This window comes from Euwallacea fornicatus, chromosome 5 (genome assembly GCF_040115645.1).
Source record: "Euwallacea fornicatus isolate EFF26 chromosome 5, ASM4011564v1, whole genome shotgun sequence".
Lineage (NCBI taxonomy): Eukaryota > Metazoa > Arthropoda > Insecta > Coleoptera > Curculionidae > Euwallacea > Euwallacea fornicatus.
This window is the reverse complement of record NC_089545.1, coordinates 4,466,886-4,480,254: the sequence shown is the minus strand read 5'-3', so window position 1 is coordinate 4,480,254 and position 13,369 is coordinate 4,466,886. Positions and strand designations below refer to the sequence as shown.

General features: G+C 33.3%; 1 protein-coding gene and 1 long non-coding RNA gene across 2 annotated transcripts in view; both read left to right on the top strand.

The window, feature by feature from the left end:
* LOC136339272 (uncharacterized) overlaps nt 1-6,558 on the top strand; it is a 70,179-nt gene extending 63,621 nt beyond the window's left edge. The window contains exon 7 of the mRNA XM_066282387.1: nt 6,229-6,558. The gene's annotated coding sequence lies outside the window, so the exon portion shown is untranslated. The remainder of the gene's footprint in view (nt 1-6,228) is intronic.
* Nucleotides 6,559-6,860: 302 nt separating this feature from the next.
* Nucleotides 6,861-12,172, top strand: LOC136339282 (uncharacterized). The gene is made up of 3 exons (XR_010732117.1): nt 6,861-6,977; nt 11,585-11,643; nt 11,920-12,172. It is a non-coding gene; the product is annotated as an uncharacterized lncRNA (long non-coding RNA).
* Nucleotides 12,173-13,369: the final 1,197 nt, after the last annotated feature.

The following is a 13,369-nucleotide window of genomic DNA, read 5'->3' as shown; positions in this document are numbered from 1 at the left end:
AAAACCTTTATCAACAAATCCGTTGTTTTGGTAACCCGATGAATTATAAGGCTTTTTGCTGAAGGGACGAACGAAGGGAACGTAATTGATGAACAAAATTGCCGGATTATCCTTAACCTCTAGTCTTGTTATTGGACTTGGATATCTATAATAAAACAGGCCAACATCATATCCTAGAAAATTGAACAGAAAGTGCTACGTGTGCGGAATCTTGTTATGTTGATTAAGTTGGAATAAGCTTCAAGAATAGAGAAATATAATTCCGTTCGCTCCGAAATGTCTCTTACGTTGAGTTAGAATTTAATTTTCATCCGAAAGATTTCATGAAAAAAACATGCAAAACACTTTAAGTTACACATTGTACATTTATTTTGAGAGGTAATTACTTTGGTCAGACTAAGAAAAAAGTTTCTGAGAGGATATCTGAGAGAGAGGAAACTTTCTCCTTAGTGTGGAAGGAAAGTTAAGTTTGGTAACTATTTAATGAAAAACACTATATATTTTTCACTGTTTGTTAGCCCCTTTTATACTCGTCCTAAAAAGATCTAATATCTTCACATTTGTTCGGCCGTTTTCGAACTATTTGGATTTATAAATCATGATTTTATCAGTTTTTATTCGGTCGAAAAACTCGATCGCTGTTAGGATGATTACGTGTTATTAAATGCTTCACGATACGTAAATGAAAATAAATCGAAACCATTTAATCATTTAATTGGTGAAGAAACTGAATCGTAGTTATAATGATTACATGTTATCGAAATGTTTAAATGAAATGCATGAGCGAAGCAAGGGTGCGTAATGTGACACGATTACACAAAACCGCATTTCCTAGCTGGTTAAATATAAATGTTGAATTTACCCAATGTCTAGCTGCGTATTTTCATATTAAATTCCTCCTACAGTTAAAATGAAGATTTTGATGGATAAACAAAAGAATGAGTATATATATATATATATATATATATATATATATATATATATATATATATATATATATGTATATACATATATATCAAAATTCGACACTTAAGCCTTCTACTTTTATGCGAGGATCATGTAAACTAGACATAATAAGAGCTTTAATATATGGCTATCAATCATCTTTCCATATGTAAAGAGTTGGGAGCGATTGGAGGATATTTTTATTTAAAGACTCTTGGGAAATGACAATGCCATATTTTGTGGCCTGCCGGTTTTATCCCCATCCACAATTAGTTTCTACCCTAATTGCAAATTATTTGTTTACCAAGTTTTTAAGACATAATAATGAAATCTGCGCATATTTTGTTTATCGAGCTGTAAAAATCGAACTTGCAAACACATCATCTCTACGTTATAAGGTGCAAACGTAGAAAATCAACTTCAAAAGGGAGTGGAAAATAAAATCTATTCCAGGAGAAATATATTTATTCCTTTACAAGCGCCACTTTTATAAATTCAATCCTCACACTCATAGGAGTTGGGAAATGATATTTTCCACCGGAGCTTTGCTTTTCAATGCTCAACTATTCCGAAGTGTCCCGGGAGCTTAAGACCTCGATGTCTATTCAGTCCTGTTTCTTCTTAGTCGCTGTTATAGAAGTGGTAATGACATAGCGCACTGCATACCTGTTTGTATTTAGTTTGCAATTGCACTAGCGAGCTAAAACTGACACAAAAAAAAATAGAGAATGAATGGCTTAGTACGGAAGAAGAGAAAGCAAAATTACCTTATATGTCATGTAATATGAGATTTTTTTGAAATCCAATTTAATAAATACCTACCTACCGAGAAATTCTCCATAAAGAATACAATAGTCCATTGTCAATTTGTCAACAAGATTTATCTGTTTAAGTTTTTCTAGCAGGAAAATTCGCTTGTGCCGTCCTCATGTTATTTTCGTATAATTTATCTTTTTCCTTCCGCACGCTGCACATCCAATTTGGAGAAAGCTTATTATATCGATGGCTTGAACAGCAAATTTGAACCCTGAGCATATGAAAACGCAGGTGCAAAACGTGGAAAATTCTATTTTGTATGCCAACCGATGCCGGATAAAATGAATGTAATAATGCTGAAAGGTTCTGCAACTAGTTATCTCGGATACACATTTTATGTAACTATAACAGCTTCATCAATAATCTATAATAGAAGATTTCTATCTTTTATCCTTTCTCGACAAGTTGCTACTGAAACCTTTAAGGTTTGGAACGTAACTTTCTGGAATTAATATATATGATCTTAGCTACATCAGCTTCCACAAATTCGAATTACAGTTTCCAGAACTTTATCCAGCCTCCATATAACTCGTCCCAAAGGTACCTGTTTAATTTCTTTCAAATTTACATTCAAACCTCACACAATTAAAATGATTGTTCCTGGGTGGGTTTTTCTTTGAACTTTGAGGGAGTTGCCAAACTTTAATAATCAGATCCGGTCTGTAATTTAATTATTACTCGGTAATGACTTTATAACTCACTGTTTTATGGCTTCCATATTATTTGATTAATGGCTGGACATAAGGAACAGATTTCTGGTGAGGTACGAGCTTGTAAGTCGGAAAATGTCCTCCCATCTGTCTTTCTGAGGAAAAAATATCATGAATAATTTGCTATTGCTCGAAGGTAAATCTACGGTTTGATATAAGTAGGACGATTCATTCTTGCAGTGCGGATCGGTTGGAACATGATAATGATATGGTATTTTTTATAAAGGGATTTGGTCGTCTAGAAATTGAAGGCTCTATTTTAGATGGATATATGTACAATGGTAGTGGTTCTCTTGACAATGAAGTCGCAATATTGGTGCTTTCCATTTATAAGTGTACTAATTGCCATACTTAGTCATGGGGATTGCGTAGAAATGCAATTTTTTGCCGATTTTTTTATGAGTAAAAGAAATGCCGTGTTTCATATGCACGATGGGTGCCTTAGTAAAAGTGAGTAACAATAAAATGAAAAGGATTGTCATTGTCCATCACACGAAGTATTTTTTTCTAGTTTCTTGTTAAATTCACAATAATACTTTTCCAACACGCAATATGTTAGAGATGTTTTGTGTTGAACTTCTTTTAATACTCTCATACATAAAAACAATAACAGTGAGGTTTACTGAACGCTGTAAATCTCGTAGGCACCGCGCATGTTTGAGTTATTTCCTCCATTTTTCCATCTTTTCATTTTTCAATCGATTTTATTTTGAAACTTGATCATCTAAGACACTAGCATTATCACTGACGTGTTATATTTCATCTTAGTTGACTTCCCTTATTTGAACAGGTTACTTCAGGTTAATTAGATCATTCAAGTTGGATAGAATACGTTAACAGAATGAGAACCTGTGTTGTAATAATTAATAAATAATTCGTAGACTATACGTACAATAGGTATAGTACCTGGTTATTACCCGTCTGGAGAGACTCTTAACCTGAATTAACCTAAAATAATCTGTATCTGTAACAAGTCTCTTCCTTTTGTCGCAGATGTCTCGGGCGTCACCCTTTGATTTTAAACGATACGAAGGGGCTTCTCACGCAATGAATAATTCACATAATGAAAAATATGGATGAGAGTTCATGCTATTTTAAATTAATTGTGAGGAATGATTTAATTTGCCTATAAATATGGCTCAAAACAAGAAAACATAAGAAATGTAAAAAACGGTCTCTGGAACTTAACTGCAAGGGTCGAAATGCAGTAAATTTCAATGCAAATAGCTCATCTTGTTTTTTGCACTGTTTTTAGATTTTTTCTCATTATTCAGTCTACCTTCAAGCCAGACATCTTATGGGTACAGGCACGGTCGTAGTGATTTTCTTCAAATTTTCAACATATATAATTTCTCTGGAAAAAACTTTGATGATTTGTGGATATTGGCATATGTAGAGATACTTCATGTTGGGATACATTTAATATTTTTTCGATGTATTATCTGGCTCGCTAAAAAAAGATTTTTTCAAAAAAGTGAAGAATGGATATTCAAAATAACTGTTGAACAAACATTTTTGGAAGTTTTGTGTCAGGTATAAGGATAGATATAGCATAGATGGGCTAGGAGTCATGACAATCTGAAAAATGACAAAAATGAGACGTTAAAGATGAATTCAATAAGTTGGAAAGTCTCTATGTAATTTTTTTTTATTCTTTGGTCCTCTATACAGAGCTGAAAGACGCTTTTGCTCATTATTAAGGAGAATAGCGAAGATGATTCAAGGTTGAATATATTCCTACTAAGCTGTTAATTCCATGTTTGCAAAGCATGCTAAATTTATACAAGAGACGTGTACGAAGCTGAATATTTTATAGCGTCCTGATCCAGAATCATTGATTTTTGCTACAAAAAACTAACACTGTCAGCATAGCACAGCGGGTATTTAGACCATTTAAAACAGCATGTATATTGGAATGTTTGCATTTTTTGTTACGGTGGTGTATGTTACAATAATAAATTACTAAAATGTGTAAATATTTACAAACCTTATACTCATTTTGGAAGCATAGTTTGTCAGCAAGAGTTATTTTTTACTGTATGTGGATGATGAAAAGTATACATAGAAGTACCAGACGAAAATGACAGTTCAGTATTTAGGAACTTTTGTTAGAACAAAACACTCAAGATAGATTTTTCAGCTCGAAACGTCGAAAAACTAATAAGAATCATACGTTGCTGCATTGGAATTAGAATTTGCCTGGAAATTAAAATTCCACGTCTGCATTTCAAAAAATAATGTACATTCCTTTTTCGTCTATTTACTAAACTATTTTATTTCACTGTTTTCATTTAGAAATTATACTTTTTTACTTTTTAAAAACAATTTTTTTTTGTTATAGTGAAAAAGTTCCAATTCGTCAAAAATATTGTTAAATACGATGAAAATTTTTCCATGAAAGTACCGTTTTTCATTAAGCCCACGTTCGAATGTATGAATCCAATTAATAGATTGTGGATTATTGCTGATGGAATAGATTGTAATATAACTGAATTTTTCAATAAGGTAAATCTACATAGCCAATTTAGCTCACTAAATTAGTTTAGACTGTGTCAGCCATTTCAACCTAATACAATAGATTATCCACAAAGGAACATGCAAAATATTTCATCGATAACTTGAGTGTCCAATAGGACCACAATTTGTAATTCAAAGTACAGCAACATGAATACATAATTGATATTTACAGATAAAAAAAAAGGATTTATTCTCGGATTCTAAAAGTTACTTATTTTTTATTGACATTGCTGATTATGCTTCCTACATCAATGTTTTGGAAAAAATGAATGTTTTGCCCATGAGCAAAGTTCTGATTGGCGTAAAAGAAGCTGGAACCATAAATCTGCAGTACATGTACAAAATTAGGATCGATGGAGATTTGGGTATTGCTTAAAACGGATTTTAGTATGATTCGTCGAATGCATTATATAAGTTTAGTCATAGAGACCTACGGTTTTTGGAAATACGGTTCTGGGATTAGAATATCTCATCCAGATGGAGATTTAGCTGTTGCTCGTAGAAGGAATTTTAGAAAGTATCCCATAAGAATTGGTACTGTGCTTATGTATGATAAAAACATAAGCATCTCGGATTATGACGATATACCGTGAGTATAAGGAATGGTAACTATGTAATATTAAATCGTAAATTTTTTTTAGGGAAACCCCCGATTCATTTTTTAAACAAGATATGCCCATTCTCTTCAACCTGTTGCAAAGCTTAAACGCTACAATGCAGCTCACGGTGTACGATTATCATGGTTATGAACCAATCAACAAATCGACTGGAAAGATAATTATGGACGGCTTGATCGGAGATTTAGTCAGTGAAAAGATAGATATAGGATGTAAGAGGAAAGATTATTATCAAATGTTTATCTCACTTGTTTAAAAATGTTAGGCGCCTTGTATCTAACCCCATACCGTCTAAACCTGATGCAGCCTCTATCTCCCATCGATTTGTGGAGTGTGAAATTCTTTCTTAAGAGATCTTCGTTGAGCTACGTTAGGGACATATATATGTTAACTCTCTCGCAGTCCGTATGGATCGTCACGGGAATAATGACTTTGTTGTTTTTTTTAACAATTTATTTGGTATTGCAATTGGAAGCTAGAGAAGAAGAAGAAGAGGAACTAAAGGTTTCTTTTTTCACATCAAACCATAATGATGGTGTTAAAGAAAATATTTACTCATACCATTTCTCTAAATTATAGTTCAATTGGATACTCTTTTTACTTTACTTATCTTTAACTTTCAGGAAAATATAACAAGAGGATCAGTTCGGAGAATAACAGTAAGCGATACGATCCTATTGTGTTTCGAAGCACTTTGTCAACAAGGTACGTAGAGCCACAATAGGGAAAATAATCTTGCCTTATAGGTGTTTCAAGCAGATAGTTAGACCATCGTTAGAGGCTCAATATCCGTTACAGCAGAAAATAGGCTTCCAGAAACACTTTCAAAGTTATTACTGCTTTAACAGGATACAAGTTTCAGTTGCCAATTTACTTGGAAAAATGTCATAAAATATTCAAATTTTCCAGGAACCCTTATAGAGCCCCTAAGATTCGCTGGAAGATTAACAGTATTGCTACTTTTCCTGCTTTTTATGTTTATATACGTGGCATATTCGGCAGGAATTTTAGTGCTTCTCAGGTCGACTGCAAACATAAATACTTTGAATGCCCTTTTAGAAAGTAGATACGAAGTGGGAGGGCTGAATAAGTCTTATATAAAGCATTATTTTGAGGTTGAGAGATAATATAATAGAGTGAGATTTATTTTAGCGGGTATTGTTTGCAGTCTCCGAAAAGTGGGATATTGCGTACGTTTTACATAAAGAAAATTGGCAGTGATAGTTATATGGAAGCTCATCATGGGTTAGAGAGAGTGCAGGAAGGAGATTTTGCCTTTTTCGCTCCCGTTGTGATCTCCTACAAGTATTTTTTGAAAAACTTTACGAATTATGATGTATGCGCTTTGCAGGAAATTTCGGGATACATGAACGTAAGTAAAAATAAGGTAGAAAGATTTATTCCTACGACCGTCTACCGGGGAACCACCTATAGTATATGTAGTCGCAGACATAACCTGAAAATGGCATATCGTAAGTTCTGAACAACAACAGATCATGTTCACACGCTCGTGCTTTGTACGCTTACGTGAGTGGGAAAACTATTACCAATTAACTAGGAAAAATATACTTTCAAACCAAAATTTAAAAAAAGCAGAAATATGTTTTGGCATATCGTTCAGGGCGCCAAATGGTGTTACAATGAATTTACACAGACATACGATACCATTAATGCAACTGCACCAGTTGTGCATTAATTTTTTTAAAGTTCGTACTTTGTTGAAAATATTTTTTATTGCGTCATTTTAACTTGGATAATAAATCTGAATGTGCGACTATAATTTTTTCGAAAGGATCGAAGTAAGGTCGTTCGTGTTTTTCATCGGAACTAGCAATGGAGTTAGCCTATAGAAAAAACCAATTTGAGACATTCTGTACTGGGTGTCCCATATTCGACCCTCAACATGGGATTTCGGAAACTGTAGGAGATACAGAGTCAGTTAAACGGAAGAAAATTTGTGTCTTTATGAGAGGAATACTATGTTTTAATTTTTTTTTTAATTCCGATTACTTGCAGAGATATCCGGGAAAAACCGATAATTGCTGTTTCTTTTCTACTTTAAATTATATAAAAACATGAAAATAGTTTCTCGGAGATACGACGTTTCGGATTTTCAATAGCATCATCAACTTTTTTTCAAAAGGGTTGTTTTTTGCAAATTGGCCTAGTTGTTGATAATTGACAACAATGCTGTCACACTTGCCGATTTGCGATGTCTAGATTAAAAATATTGATTGCCAAGATTTTGAAAATATATCTTAAATATTGTTATTGTTTATGCATTCGAAGAATATTTTCCAGTTCATTTTATAAAGGCTTAAATACTAAAAGAACTGATGGCATAATTTTCAAGAAAAAACCTTTTTTAATTTCTAAAATTGACACGAACAAATAATGAAAATAAATAAAATTATATTTTTAGCCTAGACGTTGCTAGTCGGAAAGTATGAAACATGGCTATTTTTCAATTATCAATAATCAGCAACATCGAAAGAAAATGATCAGGTCCCTATTAAAAAAAAAAAAGTTGATAATGATATTGAAAACCCAAAATGTAGTATGTCAGAAAAATAAATTTCATGCTGTAGCGCGGAAAAAGTGCCTTAAGACAGCATTCGGCATTTTCACGTTTCTGTGTAATTCATGGCAGAAAAAAAACAATTATCGGTTTTTTCCGGCTATCTATGGAAATAATCGATTTTTTAAAAATTAAAATGGCAAAGTATTCCATTAATAAAGCTACAACTTTGCCTCTATTTAACCAAATCGCTATCTCCTACGATTTCCGAGATTCCCATGTTCTGAGTCGAATATGGGACACCCTGTACATTTGAAAGTGAGGACAAGTATACAATCTCAGAACACATTTCGCCCGAACCACGTGCGATTAGAACTCGGTTTGCCGAAACTGCCGTGATGCGGCCCCGTGGCGGCGACTTTATATTTTGTGGCGGAGTGCAGACCGGGCATGTCCGCTCGGTGTCCAGAGGGGTGCCCGCTTCTTGTGATAGTATGCCGAAAGATAACCGCTGGAAACTAGAGAACTGAATAAATTAATCTAGTTTCGCAGCACAGTAGCTAAATTACCTTTTATCCATTTGAAAACCGTACACGTTCCGAGTTTGGTTTCGAGTCTACTGGTGAGGTTTTTTATGGTTCTGGATTTACAACATCTCTACCATTAAAATAATTTTACTGAATGTCTCTGTGAGATCTTTTAATATAAAATAGTACAATAAATTAGACATACCCCTCCCGAAATATGGGATAATTCGAAAAAGTAGGACCGATATTCAAAATAACCCAATAGATACAATAGTATAACAACGAACTATATTAATCTATTGATCTTAATAGTTAAATCTCTAAAAAATATAGCAAAACGTGCATTATACGAATTAAAAACTACACATACATGTACGTAAATTAAATTTTTGGAAAGTAAAAAGAAAACTAAGTCTTTGTTGGTCCGCCTTTGTTTTCTACCATGGCCTTTAGCCCATTGGGCATCGAACTTACTAACTTTTTTTTAAATTCTGTTAATATTTTATTCCACTCTTCCAGCAGAATGCTTTTCAGGTCGTTCTTATTTAAAATTTTGTGTTTTACGACTCGGCGATCTAAATAATCCCATAAATTCTCAATGGGGTCTGTGTCAGATGATTCGGGCGGGGAATTAAGTTGGCAACGAATATGATACAATAGTCATTCTCTAACAATTCCACTGGTATGTTTAGTTCACGATCTTGCTGAAAAATTCATTGTCATTTTAAATGCAATTTGCGAACTGAAAGGATTGAATTGTCTTTCAATATATTTAGATAACCAAAACGCTCCATGGAGTTTTCAATAAAGACCGAATTCCTTATTCTAAATCCGGACATACAACCCCCTACCATCGCTGAACCGCTCTCGTGCTTTACTATTGGAATAATATTTTCTAGTTTTAATTCGTACTTTTTTATTCTCCAGACTTTTTGTTTGTCATCGTACCCAAATAAATTTAATTTTCTCTCGTCACTGAAAAGCACAGTGTCATAAAACAACTAATTTCTTTTTAATTAATCTTCTGCAAACTAAATCCTTTTCTTTCTGTTAATATAACTAATTAGTGGTTTGTTTCATCGAACTTTGCTGTTGTACTTATTATTTAGTTAAATAACTTTTAATGTTTCAGGATGAACATTTATTCCCGTGATATTTGCAATATTTTGGGCGATAACAATTGCTGTATTAGATTTTTTTCGAAGATTTTTAACAATTTCGCGCATTGTCTTAGCCCTAAACTTAGGAGACCGCTCACTTCGGAGTTTATTTTCTAGAGAATTATTTTTAAGATACTATCTTATTATTATTTGCGCATTAGAGTTTGGTTTTGACACGATTTTACTAATTTCCTACAGTGATTTTCTTTCTCGTTTTGATTTGACAATTATATCACGCAGTTTATGTGGATTTTTTTGGTTTTATTGCCCGTTTTTACATTTGCACTGTATTAATTTAGTAACAATCGGTTAACTAAATAAGTCAAATTCTTCACCTTCTCCATTAATCGTAAGGTAACACGTTCTAAGCAGAATGTAAGAGCAAAAACGGGTGAAGACCCTTTCTGTGAAGATAGTATGTATACTTTTTTGTCTGTAAAATGTATGTTTTGTTATATTTTTCAGGCATTTGACCATTAAGATCGATTGATTAATTTAGTACGTTGTCACATAATCGTGTTTATTGCTTTTATAGGGTTATTTCAAAACTTGCTCCTGGCTTTTCATAATACCCAATATTTCGAGAACGTTTCGTATATTTTATTGTACAACTGTAGAAAATTGCCAGGATATGATAAAGTATGCAATAATATACTTTAGAATTTAGTTTGCTCTACATGAACATCACTAAAACGGCAAATTATATCCACATAGTGTTCAGAACTGGCGAGCACATATTTATAAAGGGTTACTGGTCATACGATGTATTCCTTTGGGGATTTGATAGAGTATGAGGTAAGGAGTAAATTGAACGCATATATGCATATTCCAAAACTTAATAGATTTTGTATAATTTCATTTTTTTTAATTCGGGATCTTAGTTATTTTATTAGGATGATTTTTCAAGAAATCCTTTATGTGAGGGTCATTAATACATATTTCACAACGGCGGTGTATATAAAATTTGTTTACTAGTAGATTGAATAAGACTTCAATAAACTTACTTGAACTAAACATAAATTAAAAACATCCATGGTGACGTTCATTTTCATGATAGCAATAAACAAAACAGCAAAAGGCATGATGACAAACCTGTGGCCGCCTTCATTATGTATCATTTGTTAACCTGTTATTCAAGTGTTTTTGAATAAAGGCTATAAAACGTACATAATGCACAGCCATTAGTAATGGGTGTTTTTAAACTAGTAGTGGAAGAACATTATCACTTTTGTTGTGGTCTCGTATGCAAATTTCGTTAGGTCCAACACTATTGAACTTATTCACATATGAAACAGGGGTACATCCTTTAATCGTTTGTGTAATTACGTGTAAACCCTCTTTGTCATTTGTCGTATTTGTCTTTTTTCATACAGCTCTAACATTTGACCTGTGCGCCCTTTTCTGTGGTCGCTTTAAATTAAAATTTAGTTTTCACTTTCAAAACGCCACTCTCCACTGCATTTTCACGAATGAAAAAGACCTCTTTGGGAGCTTTTTTTTATGATTTTTGATGATGAACACTGACCCGATTTGATGGTTGCTAGTTTAGTTATAATCATTGTTTGCTTGCAAATTTTGCACTTATTCAAATTATAATTAAATTTCGTATTTAATTACAACCTTTGTATTAATAATTGAGGTAACCTTAGTTATCGAAGAAATTTGAACACTCTTTACATTACTCATATGTTTGTGAGCACAGAAATTTTCGTTTATTTGTCACTAAATTGAACAAAAAACAAAAAAAAAAGTTATCACTAAAACCTATTTTTAGATGAAAGCATACCCAGGAGTGCCTAAACGGTCAGGATATACGAAAATCTTCAAAATATGGTAAGTACATTCGTGTCCCGGATTAACATCGCGGACAAAAATTTCTTGAGGACTTTGTTTTATAATATTTCGTTTAAATTGAATTACTTTCGTCCAGATTATAAATTCATCGAGTGACGGGCCTATTTCTGAATATTTTGACTTGGAAATGTCAATTTAAAAATTAAAAAATTTAAATGTTATCTGCCTGCTGACTTCATTTCATGCTGATAAATTATTCGATTGAGGTGCCTTTTCTGATTACGCTGCATGAATTTTTTTTTTTTTTCATTTCAGGTTACTACGACTACAGGAGATTGGTATTTCAAAGCGTGCGAAAGTGCGTGTTGTGAGAAAACCCCAGTGCAACAACCAGATAGGAATATTCCAATCAGTAAGGTTATTGGATTGCTTTTACGTAATACTTATTTTCGTGTATGGAACCTTAATTGCAATTTTTGTATTCATTCTCGAGCGTATTCTTTTTAAGTATTCTGTATGAAAAAATCTCATGCTTAGAATAAGCGAAATCCTGTAGCTTCACGACGTGAAGTTTTGAAATAAAAGCACCGCGTTTCTCATTGATTTTGGAAGAATTGAGTGTCCTTAAAAATACATAGCAGAATCTTCATATGGTGGTTATAACGCAAAGAAAATATCCCGAAAAGGACAACTTTCGGGCACTATTGTAAATATTTAAAGACGAAACACTAAAGTCCAAGAGTTAATTGGGTAGAAAAAGAAACCTAAAGCCATTTTATTCAAAATAACCCTCCTAAACAAGCGGGGCTCGAAGGGCGTTATTTTCCTCATTAAATTATGGATTTTTACAGCTTAAATAAAGCAGATTTAAACCTTGGGCCTTTATGTGCAGCTCGGCTGAAAATTATAGCCTGTGGCGAGCTTACCACAAACCCGCTGTCACTTTAATGCCACACTACTAAATCAAACTAAAGGAGATTTGTTCTTTGCCACAGATAAATTCAATATTGGCTCACTTTGTGTATGAGAAGAAAGCAGCGGCTCTCTAATTAGGCTATGAGACCTTTCGTCGAGAGAAATATGTTTTATTCATTAGGATAAAAAAAAAAAAAAACAAAATTTACGGCACAAAATTGTTTGGAATTAGTGCATACGTCGACGTTTCTAGGCTAAAACTGACCTTCCATAAATAAATCGAGCTATTTAAGATAAAACTTAATTTAGCTCACATCGGATAACATAGAAAAGCATACAAAAAGGGAACGTCTGAAACTCGTTTCCAGAGACTTCGAAGAAAAAAGTTGCGGAAGCGGAACTCTAGGCTGCCTCCTTTTGTTTGGGCACAAAATCAATAGAATACGAATAAAAATATTAACATATAAATAGACCATCCTGAATAAAACAAACGCGCTAAAACTCTAGTAAATCCTGCGTCGTATGGGGAACACAAACGCATATATTTACCACGGTCGGTCGGATCAAGTAAAAAGGACCTTTTTGAAAAGGATGAGATCTCATTACGGAGTCATTTTGACTCTCTGTATGTAAAATTATGCGAGACATTTGTTTTCGATGGACGACACAAATCATGATGTCACTCTCAATATTAAAAATACAAAAAAGGCAGAAAAGGAGTGAATTTGTTTGTCAGACTCTGCGTCTCGTTCCGTCCATTTTTTATCCCATTCGAGAGTAAAATTCATTAGTATGGATAATTTTCCACAATCCTTTATCCAACAAATTCAAATAGCATCCTTATCCACTT